The sequence below is a fragment of the Aquarana catesbeiana genome, linkage group LG10, assembly GCF_042186555.1.
Source record: "Aquarana catesbeiana isolate 2022-GZ linkage group LG10, ASM4218655v1, whole genome shotgun sequence".
In the NCBI taxonomy this organism is placed as follows: Eukaryota; Metazoa; Chordata; class Amphibia; order Anura; family Ranidae; genus Aquarana; species Aquarana catesbeiana.
In genome coordinates, this window is record NC_133333.1 from 41246189 (window position 1) to 41258366 (window position 12178).

The following is a 12178-nucleotide window of genomic DNA, read 5'->3' on the forward strand; positions in this document are numbered from 1 at the left end:
TAAAAGACCAGAGCACCTGATCGGCGGAAAGGCGGTTCAGTGTTAGGAAAGCGAATATTCATTTGCTTTTTAAACACAGCTGAGTGAACTGCGAGCGCCAAACATGGCGCTCACTGCTTACCTTTTCTGACGCCTATTAAAGCCTATGGCTCTAATCAGGTGCTTCAAAAAAAAAAAAATACCCCGCCGCTGTAATTCAGGGGCTGGGGGCCTGAATAGGGGGTGGCAGCGGCGGCCATAGATAGATTCATGCAATGCATGAATCTATCTATTGCTGATAGAGGGGTGACTGGAGAGAGGGGGCGGCGCCCGTGCGCCATTATGGACGCACCGCCACTGTTTAAACCCCAAAACTGATTATAGTGGTGATATTTGTGCCTCTGAGTTCCCAGCTGTGCCCACCTATGAATACCAGTAGCAAGGGGAATAATTTTTCTTTTTTGCAGCTCAATTACATTATAAAGAATATTGTCTGGCAAGTTATATGTAAGCACTTTAAACAAAGGAGTTAAGGGTTGGAACATAATTATTATGCGCTAAAATTCAACAAAATTCTGGTCCAATTAATAAAAGCAAGATATTCGGGTTATTTAAAATAGCTGTAACACATGCATCATTCTCTAATAAGATCATTATTTACAGTAAATATTAGTTTTAATTAATAATCATTTTGGCAAATTAGGCACATTATGTATGCATTTTAGCATTGTGAATTGACCTTTTTGTTTTTAAATGAGAAGTATTTAAAACTGGTAAACACAGTACAACCAATACGTCTGCTAAATGGATTTGCCATACGAGAGCAGTTTAAGCCAAAATCCATTTTTTTCCCCAATTTGTTCAGTAACCACATGCAGAGTGTCTCTAGAGAAGCATGCATGCAGGGTACAGTTTACTGATGTCCCCCTATTGGCCCAAAGTGTCAATATTTTTTGTGGCCACCATTATTTTCCAGCACTGCCTTAACCCTCTTGGGCATGGAGTTCACCAGAGCTTCACAGGTTGCCACTGGAGTCCTCTTTCAATCCTCAATGACATCACAGAGCTGGTGGATGTTAGAGACCTTGCGCTCCTCCACCTTCCGTTTGAGGATGCCCCACAGATGCTCAATAGGGTTTAGGTCTGTAGACATGCTTGGCCAGTCCATCACCTTTACCCTCAGCTTCTTTAGCAAGGCAGTTGTCATCTTGGAGGTGTGTTTGGGGTCGTTATCATGTTGGAATACTGCCCTGCCGCCCAGTCTCCGAGGGTAAAGGATCATGCTCTGCTTCAGTATGTCACAGTACATGTAGTATAAAGTATGGTGCTGCGCTAATCCAAAGGTGATTTAAGATCGTGCTAGAAGTAACAATATGGATAAGTGTACAACTATCCCTGTGAGAGAATTAGGTGTGCTAATTGTGTTACACTGGATATATAATGATGAAATGACCTGCTAATATACATAAATAAAGTGCAAAGTGCAACAAGGTGCATAAATCCTACAAATTTGCATACCAATACATCTTAATACAAATATACTGAAAATACTGGTGCATCCACAATGGAAAGTGCAAATCATTCAGTGCAAAACAATGCAGTGCTGTGCATCCAAACACAACTCGGGAAGCACTATAATAACAAAGTGTCCAGTGCAAGCAAAAACAAAAACAGTGACAGATCCATAGGACTATCTGTATATGATATATGAAAAAGACAGGTACATAAATAAATAAAAGTGTCTGGTGCAGTAAATCCAGTGACATAGATTGCAAATCAGTCCATATTGTGCCAATCAGTGGATTTAAACATAGAACAATGTTTCTCCACAGGGCATTCTTTAGGGTCAGTGGAAACCGTGAAGTGCATAGACCAGAAAGGAATAGTGGCTCCTCTTCGTGGAAAAATCCTACACTGATAAGTAATGGCCCCTTACCTCATAATACTGAGGTCACAGCATTAAGCAGCACTGCTGATATCGACTCCTTCTCATGTAAATCCTGGATTCAAGTCTTGTTCTCCATATCCAAGTCCCTCAATGGGTACGGGGGCCGTAAATGAAAAGAAGGGGTGCCACATAGTGTAGTATTTTGTAACCAAAATCCGGGTTTATTATAGCAAAAGGTATTCACATTAAACAGAGCAAAAATAACAGAACTCCAACGAGTGGTTAATGCGCATCTAACAGTGGAAAGTGCCTGTCCCCTCCCTACACGTGACGTCACACACCTCGTGACTTCCCCTGATGAGCACTGACAGGCTGACCCCCCACCCCTTCAAACTCTGCAGCAATGCTGGCAGCACTCATACGTCTATTTCCCAAAGACAACCTCTTGATTAGGGATGAGCCGAACACCCCCCCGGTTCGGTTCGCACCAGAACCTGCGAACGGACCGAAAATTTGCACGAACGTTAGAAACCCATTGACGTCCATGGGACTCGAACGTTTGAAATCAAAAGTGCTCATTTTAAAGCCTAATTTGCATGGTATTGTCCTAAAAAGGGTTTGGGGACCGGGGTCCTGCCCCAGGGGACATGTATCAATGCAAAAAAAACTTTTAAAAACGGCCGTTTTTTCGGGAGCAGTGATTTTAATGATGCTTAAAGTTAAAAAAAAAGTGAAATATTCCTTTAAATATCGTACCTGGGGGGTGTCTATAGTATGCCTGTAAAGTGGCGCGTGTTTCCCGTGCTTAGAACAGTCCCTGCACAAAATGTCATTTTTAAAGGAAAAAAAGTCATTTAAAACTGCTTGCGGCTTTAATGTAATGTCGGGTCCTGGCAATATGGATGAAAATCAGTGAGACAAATGGCATGGGTACCCCCCAGTCCATTACCAGGCCCTTTGGGTCTTGTATGGATATTAAGGGGAACCCCGCACCCAAATTAAAAAAGGAAACAGCAGTATACAGGCTTTGTACTCTGAACAGCAGTATACAGGCGGTGCAAACAAGACAGGGACTGTAGGTTTGTTGTTAAGTAGAATCTGTTTGTAATTTTAAACTGGTACATTTTTAACATGTTTAGCTCCAGCCAAAAAATCTATTTTAAGCTTTTTGGAAAACATAGGGAAGGGTTATCACCCCTGTGACATTTGTTTTGCTGTCTGTGCTCCTCTTCAGAAGATTTCACCTCATTTTTTGTCCCAATGACAAATGTTTTTTGAAAATTTGGGTTTTTTTGTGAAACAAGGATTGGTGATAAAGCATCAGTGGAAAGGAGAAACGTTTTTCCCATTTTAACTCTTACAGGAGAGAATTTCCCTTCCTAGGGGTAGATTTCATGTCACTTTCATCTCACTTCCTGTTGTCTCCTTCCGTTTGCAAGTAGGAGTCGTTTGTAAGTTGGATGTTTGAAAGTAGGGGCCTGCCCTATATACTCAGCAGAAATGTGGGCCTTAGGTGTTGTTGTGGCCACAACACTGTAAGCCCTCACAGGGCCCTGCTGTGAAATATTAGATCAAGAATTGTAATTACATGCCCCTGTTGAACAGGGGCAGAAAAATTGGGCCTTTGGCGGTGGTGGTGCTAGTGCCACAACACTGTAAGTCCTCACTCGCTCTTGGTGGGCGCAGAAACGGGCCCTGCTGTGAAATATTAGATCAAGAATTGTAATTACATGCCCCTGTTGAACAGGGGCTGAAAAATTGGGCCTTAGACACTGGTGCTGGTGCCACAACACTGCAACCCCTCACAGATACTCTTGTTGGAACGCAGAAACGAGCCCTGCTGCAAAGTATTGCATCAAAAATTGTAATTACACGCCCCTGTTAAACAGGGGCTGAAAAATTGGGCCTTAGGCACTGGTGGTGGCGCCCAGAACCAAAAATGTTCTTACAAGCTATCAGCGTGATCATTGAGGAGGAAGAGGATAATTACTCAGGATAGTCACTCAGCATCAGCATAGGCAGTCTTTGAAGGGATCTGAGATTTCAAAAAAAATTATTCGGTTACATCAGCATCAGGTGCTTGGCAGCTGGTGGTGATCCAAGACTGATTCATTTTTATGAAGGTCAGTCGATCGACCGAGTCGATGGACAGACGCACCCTGTGATCGGTTACAAAGCCTCCAGCAGCACTGAATGTGCGTTCTGAAAGAACGCTGGATGCAGGACAGGCCAATAGCTCAATTGCATACTGTGCAAGCTCTGGCCAGTGATCCATCCTCAAGACCCAGTAACCCAGAGGATTTTCGGTGGGAAAGGTGTCCAAGTCAGATCTTGCCCCTAGGTTTTCCTGCACCATGTAAAACACGCTGGCGATGGTTGCTGGAACCGATCATACCTTGGGGCTGTGGACCAAAAAAATTGTCTGAATGCATCGGTCAGACGGCCACCTTCTCCAACAGGAGTTTGTAACCTCCCAGTCTCTGGGAACGCGTTGCACAGACCTTTCTACAAGGCATCCCGAAGATGTTTCATCCTCTGCTCCCTCTGCGATGGCAAGATAAGGTCTGCAACCTTACCCTTGTAACGTGGATCAAGGAGGGTTGCCAGCCAGTATTGGTCCTTCTCCTTGATACCACGAATACGAGGATCCTTACGCAGGCTTTGCAGGATTAGGGAGGCCATGCAGCGTAGGTTTGCTGAGGCATTCGGTCCGGAGTCCTCTGGGTCACTAAGGACGACATGGTCCACAGCCACCTCCTCCCAGCCACGTACAAGTCCATGTGTTTCTTGGGACTGATCCCTTAAAGACTGCTGCTGATGCTGAGTGTCAGGCTCCACCTCCATACTGACATGATTCTCCTCCTCGTCCTCTTCCTGTGTGATCGGCGGGCATGCAGGAACACTGTCTGGATAAAGGGGGCCTTGAGAGCTAAGGGAGTCCTCCTCTTCCTGCCTCTGTTCTGCCTCAAGTGCCCTGTCCATTATTCCATGCAGCGTGTGCTCCAACAGGTGGACAAGGGGTACAGTGTCACTGATGCATGCACTGTCACTGCTCACCATCCTCGTGGCCTCCTCAAATGGTGACAGGACAGTGCATGCATCCCTGATCATAGCCCACTGGCGTGGGGAAAAAAAACAAGCTCCCCTGACCCTGTCCTGGTGCCATAATCCCACAGGTACTCATTGATGGCCCTCTGCTGCGTGTGCAGCTGCTGCAGCATGGCCAACGTTGAGTTCCACCTGGTGGGCATGTCACAGATTAGGCGGTTCTTGGGCAGGTTAAACTCCTTTTGGAGGTCTGCCAGCCGAGCACTGGCATTATATGACCGGCGGAAATGCAGAGAGACTTTCCTGGCCTGTCTCAGGACATCCTGTAAGCCCGGGTACCTGCCCAAGAACCACTGCACCACCAAGTTAAGGACGTGAGCCAAACAGGGCACATGGGTCATTTGTCCCTCTCGGAGGGAAGAGAGGAGGTTGGTGCCATTGTCGTGCCCCTGCAGAGCTGACAGAACCTCTGTCCCAGTGTGGCTCCTGTTCCCCAAGCACACAAGCTCAAGCATCGCATGGCATCTTTTGGCCTGCATACTTGCGTAGCCCCTTGAATGCCTATGGAGCACCTCTGGTTCCGAGGACAAAGCACAGGAAGAGGCCATGGAGGAAGAAGAAGAGGAGGGGGTGGAGGAGAGAGGTGTGTCACAATCATTAGTAGTGGCATTTTGGAGGCGTGGTGGCGGAACTACCTCCAACACTACTGCACCTTGTCCTGCATCCTTCCCAGCTGCCAGCACAGTCACTCAATACGCGGTGAAACTTAGGTAACGTCCCTGTCCATGCCTGCTGGACCATGAGTCAGCGGTAATATGCACCTTACCGCTGACCGCCCTGCCCAGCGAGGCCAAGACATTGCCTTCCACATGCCGGTAGAGAGCCGGAATCGCCTCCCGTGAGAAAAAGTGGCGTTTGGGTACCTGCTACTGAGGAACCGCACATTCCACAAACTCATGGAAGGGGGCAGAGTCTACCAACTGAAAAGGCAGCAGTTGAAGTGCTAGCAATTTTGCCAAGCAAGCATTCAACCGCTGGGCATGTGGATGGCTGGGAGCGAACTTCTTTTGGCGGTGCAGCAGCTGGGGCAGGGAAATTTGCCTGGTACAATCTGACGTCGGTGTACCGAAAGCAGATTGCCCACAAGTACTCGGCTGTGACACACCTAATTCTACACCTTCATTCCTCTCAGTGCAGGTCTCAGAGAGGACTGAAGATATAGTGGGGTTGGAGATCTCAGCTGATGAGGAGCAAGGAGAGGTCCTCTTTGTTCTTTGGTGTGGGTCTTTTAGATACGCTTGCCAACGAACTGCATGGCAGGTCAACATATGTCTGGTCAAGCATGTGGTGCCCAAGCAGGAGATGTTTTGGCCACGTGAGATACGCTTGAGACATATGTTGCAAATAGCAGCTGTGTGATCTGATCCACTCGTCTCAAAAAAGGCCCACACCAAAGAACTTTTTGAATAACAGAGACTGCAGCGCCCTGCACATGCGGAGCTTTGGGGTGTGATGCAGTCAGTGTGCTGCCCTTAGGCTGGCTCCTGGAATGCATCCTGCCTCGTTGGTGATGTGCCGCCTCCTCCTCCTGCTCCTCCTCTCTCCTAATAGGCACCCATGTTGAGTCAGTGACCTCATCATCCCCTCCCTCTTCATCACTGGAGCAAACCTGGCAGTATGCTGCAGCAGGGGGAGCATGACTGCCAGATTGCTGTCCTTCTTGGGCGCCCCCTCTGTCCGTGCTCACGGTACTGCCTTCATCTAGCTCAGTATTATCATCAGAGCCTTCCAAACGCTGGGCATCCAGATTGCTGTCCTTCTTGGGCGCCCCCTCTGTCCATGCTCACATTACTGCCTTCATCTAGCTCAGTATTATCATCAGAGCCTTCCAAACGCTGGGCATCCTCCTAGAGCATGTACCCAACACTGTGGTCAAACAGTTCTAGGGACTCCTCAGGAGGACATGGTGGGGCTAGGGAAGGAGTCACTGATGAGCCGAGGTAAGAGGCCGCTGCTTTGCCAGACAAAGTACCCTGAGCATGGGTGAGAGAGGATGAGGAGGATGAGGCCGGCTTGGTCATCCACTCGACCAAGTCTTCCGCATGTTGCGGCTCAACACGGCCAGCTGCCGAAAAAAAGGCCAAGCGTGTCCCACGGCCACGTGCTGATGAGGGTGCACCGTCTCCACGACCAGCACTGTTGCCTCTAGAAACAGAGCCTGCTTGCCCTCTTTTATTGGCTTGTGATGTCTGCCTCTCCTTGTTGGCCTTCCAAACATACTAATGGCCTGTAGCTGCACTATGCTGGGATATAGATATATATATATATATATATATATATATATATATATATATATATATATATATATATATATATATATGTACTGATACTGCAGCTAGCAAAATCTGTCTGTAGTATGAGAACACCACCAACCTTCTACAGGTATCTTTAGCTGAACACTGTGCAGAGCTCGCAAAAAACTAACTTGTAGCTTATTTAGCTGCCTGCGGTAGTGATAAGATCAGGAAAACACCACCAACCTTCTACAGGTAGCTTTAGGTGAACACTGTGCAGAGCTCGCCAAAAAATAACTTGTAGCTTATTTAGCTGCCTGCGGTAGTGATAGGATCAGGAAAACACCACCAACCTTCTACAGGTAGCTTTAGGTGAACACTGTGCAGAGCTCGCACTACACTAACTTGTAGCTTATTTAGCTGCCTGCGGTAGTGATAGGATCAGGAAAACACCACCAACCTTCTACAGGTAGCTTTAGGTGAACACTGTGCAGAGCTCGCCAAAAAATAACTTGTAGCTTATTTAGCTGCCTGCGGTAGTGATAGGATCAGGAAAACACCACCAACCTTCTACAGGTAGCTTTAGCTGAACACTGTGCAGAGCTCGCAAAAAAATAACTTGTAGGTTTAGCTGAACACTGTGAGGAGGACGCATTACACTAACTTGTAGCTTTAGCTGAACACTGTGCAGAGATCGCACTACACTAACTTGTAGTTTTAGCTGAACACTGTGAGGAGGACGCACTACACTAACTTGTAGCTTTAGCTGAACACTGTGCAGAGGTCGCACTACACTAACTTGTAGTTTTTGCTGAACACTGTGAGGAGGACACACTACACCAACTTGTAGCTATAGCTGAACACTGTGAGGAGGATGCATTACCCTAACTTGTAGCTTTAGCTGAACACTGTGCAGAGGTCACACTAAACTAACTTGTAGCTTTAGCTGAACACTGTGAGGAGGACGCACTACACTAACTTGTAGCTTTAGCTGAACACTGTGCAGAGGTCTCACTACACTAACTTGTATTTTTAGCTGAACACTGTGAGGAGGATGCACTACACTAACTTGCAGCTTTAGCTGAACACTGTGCAGAGGTCGCACTACACTAACTTGTAGTTTTCGCTGAACACTGTGAGGAGAACACACTACACCAACTTGTAGCTTTAGCTGAACACTGTGAGGAGGACGCACTACCCTAACTTGTAGCTTTAGAGGAGGACGCACTACACTAACTTGTAGCTTTAGCTGAACACTGTGCAGAGGTCTCACTACACTAACTTGTAGCTTTAGCTGAACACTGTGCAGAGGTCGCACTACACTAACTTGTAGTTTTAGCTGAACACTGTGAGCAAAATGCACTACACTAGCTTGTAGCTTTAGCTGAACACTGTGAGGAGGACACACTACACTAACTTGTAGTTTTAGCTGAACACTGTGCAGAGGTCACACTAAACTAACTTGTATCTTTAGCTGAACACTGTGAGGAGGACGCACTACCCTAACTTGTAGCTTTAGCTGAACACTGTGCACTACACTAACTTGTAGTTTTAGCTGAACACTGTGCAGAGGTCACACTAAACTAACTTGTAGCTTTAACTGAACACTGTGAGGAGGACGCACTACACTAACTGTAGATAGTCTAGCTGCCTGACTGTTGTACTAATAGGATCAAAAGAACACCAGCAATTTTCTTCAGGTAGCTGTAAATACTGTCACAAGACAAGCCTGCCTGTCAGTAGGAAGATAACAGGAACGGATCTAGCTAAACTGAATACAGTGTATATATATATATATATATATGCAACACCTGGGATGCATATATATTCACAATACACTGTAAGTGCAGCTAACTCACTGACTGTCCTGCCTAATCTAGCTAACTCAAATGAAATGACACTGTCTCTCTCTCTCTATCTCTCAGCACGCCGGAACACACTACACAGGGCCGCCGTGCAGGCGGCCTTATATAGTGTGGGGCGTGTTCTAAACCCCTGAGCCATAATTGGCCAAAGCCACCCTGGCTTTGGCCAATTACAGCTCTCTCTACCGACAGCGCTGTGATTGGCCAAGCATGCGGGTCATAGTGCACGCTTGGCCAATCATCAGCCAGAAATGCACTGATGCACTATGGGCCGTGACGCGCCACACGAATTTGGTGCGAACGGCCCATAACGTTCGCAATTCGGCGAACGATCGAACAGCCGATGTTCGAGTCGAACATTAGTTCGACTCGAACGCGAAGCTCATCCCTACTCTTGATATGATGCTGAGCCCGTGCACTCAACTTCTTTGGTCAACCATGGCGAGGCCTGTTCTGAGTGGAACCTGTCCTGTTAAACCACTGTATGGTCTTGGCCACCGGGCTGCAGCTCAGTTTCAGGGCCTTGCCAATCTTCTTATAGCCTAGGCCATCTTTATGTAGAGCAACAATTCTTTTTTTTAGATCCTCATAGAGTCCTTTGCCATGAGGTGCCATGTTGAACTTCCAGTGACCAGTATGAGAGAGTGAGAGCAATAGCACCAAATTTAACACACCTGCTCACCATTCACACCTGAGACCTTGTAACACTAATGCCGCATACACACGATCGGAAATCGCAAAAGATTGAGAGCATGTTCTCTATTTTTGGTCGGGAAAAGCTCCTATCTGAAAATGCGTTCGTCTGTATGCAATTCGGACGCGCAAAAAATCACGCATACTCGGAAACAATTTGACGTATGCTCGGAAGCATTGAACTTCATTTTCTCAGGTCGTCGTAGTGTTGTACGTCACCGCGTTCTTGACGGTCGAAATTTCAGAGTACTTTTGTGTGAGCATGTGTATGCAAGGTAAGCTTGAGCGGAATTCCGTTGGAAAAACCAAGTTTTTTTCTGATGGAAATTCCAATGTGTACGCAGCATAACGTGTCACATGACACCAGGGAGGGAAAATGGGTAATTGGGTCCAATTTAGACATTTTCACTTAGGGGTGTATTCTCTTGCTGCCAGCGGTTTAGACATTAATGGCTGTGTGTTGAGTTATTTTGAGGGGACAGCAAGTGTACACTGTTATATAAGCTGTACACTCACTACTTTACATTGTAGCAAAGTGTCATTTATTCAGTATTGTCACATGAAAAGATATAATCAAATATTTACAAAATTGTGAGGGGTGTATACTCTTTTGTGAGATACTGTAAATACATTGCAGATAGGAATCAGCCACTCTGTGACATCTCAGTCCAGGAAATTTCCACTAAATTATATAGAGCAGGGGTTGCAGTGGACAAAAATTTGGGGGTGGTTATAGTGCAGAGTTTTTTTTGTCCTCAGCTATCTCCCCAACCATATACAAGTCCTGGAAGTCTGCCCCATGTTCTCTTCCTCCTCAAAGCCACCACAGCATCCATACTCCTCATGCTCTTCCTGTGTCTGCTGTGGCCTCCTATGAACGTAGTCTTGATAAACTAAGCCCAGAGACACCAGAAAGCACCCCTTTTCCTATTACTGCTGTGTATCAAGAGCCTGGTCTATTATCCAATACTGTATCTGCTCCATCAGGAACACTACACGGATAGTGATGGTGATTCCCTCATTGCCTTCAATCTGGTTGCTCCCACAAATGGTGACAGATAGGGATGAGCCGAACACCCCCCGGTTCGGTTCGCACCAGAACCCGCGAACGGACCGAAAGTTCGCACGAACGTTAGAACCCCATTGACGTCTATGGGACTCGAACGTTCGAAATCAAAAGTGCTCATTTTAAAGGCTAATTTGCATGGTATTGTCCTAAAAAGGGTTTGGGGACCCGGGTCCTACCCCAGGGGACATGTATCAATGCAAAAAAAACTTTTAAAAACGGCCGTTTTTTCGGGAGCAGTGATTTTAATGATGCTTAAAGTAAAAAAAAAAAAGTGAAATATTCCTTTAAATATCGTACCTGGGGGGTGTCTATAGTATGCCTGTAAAGTGACGCGTGTTTCCCATGTTTAGAACAGTCCCTGCACCAAATGTCATTTTTAAAGGAAAAAATCTCATTTAAAACTGCTTGCGGGTTTAATGTCATGTCGGGTCATGGCAATATGGATGAAAATCAGTGAGACAAACGGCATGGGTACCCCCCAGTCCATTACCAGTCCCTTTGGGTCTTGTATGGATATTAAGGGGAACCCCGCACCCAAATTAAAATAAGGAAAGGTGTGGGGCCACCAGGCCCTATATACTCTGAACAGCAGTATACAGGCGGTGCAAACAAGACAGGGACTGTAGGTTTGTTGTTAAGTAGAATCTGTTTGTAATTTTGAACATTTTTAACGTGTTTAGCTCCAGCCAAAAAATCTTTTCTAAGCTTTTTGGAAAACATAGGGAAGGGTTATCACCCCTGTGACATTTGTTTTGCTGTCTTTCCTCCTCTTCAGAAGATTTCACCTCACTTTTTTGTCCCAATGAAAAATGTTTTTTGAAAATTTGGGTTTTTTTGTGGAACAAGGATTGGAAAGCATCAGTGGAAAGGAGAACTTGTTTTCCCATATTAACTCTTACAGGAGAGAATTTCCCTTCCTAGGGGTAGATTTCATCTCACTTCCTGTTGTCTCCTTCCGTTTGCAAGTAGGAGTCGTTTGTAAGTTAGATGTTTGAAAGTAGGGTCCTGCCCTATATACTCAGCAGAAATTTGGGCCTTAGGTGTTGCTGTGGCCACAACACTGTAAGCCCTCACAGGGCCCTGCTGTGAAATATTAGATCAAGAATTGTAATTACATGCCCCTGTTGAACAGGAGCTGAAAAATTAGGCCTTAGGCACTGGTGCTGGTGCCACAACACTGCAACCCCTCACAGACACTCTAGTTGGAACGCAGGAACGAGCCCTGCTGCAAATTATTGCTTCAAAAATTGTAATTACACGCCCCTGTTAGACAGGGGCAGAAAAATTGGGCCTTAGGCACTGGTGCTGGTGCCACAACACTGCAACCCCTCACAGACACTCT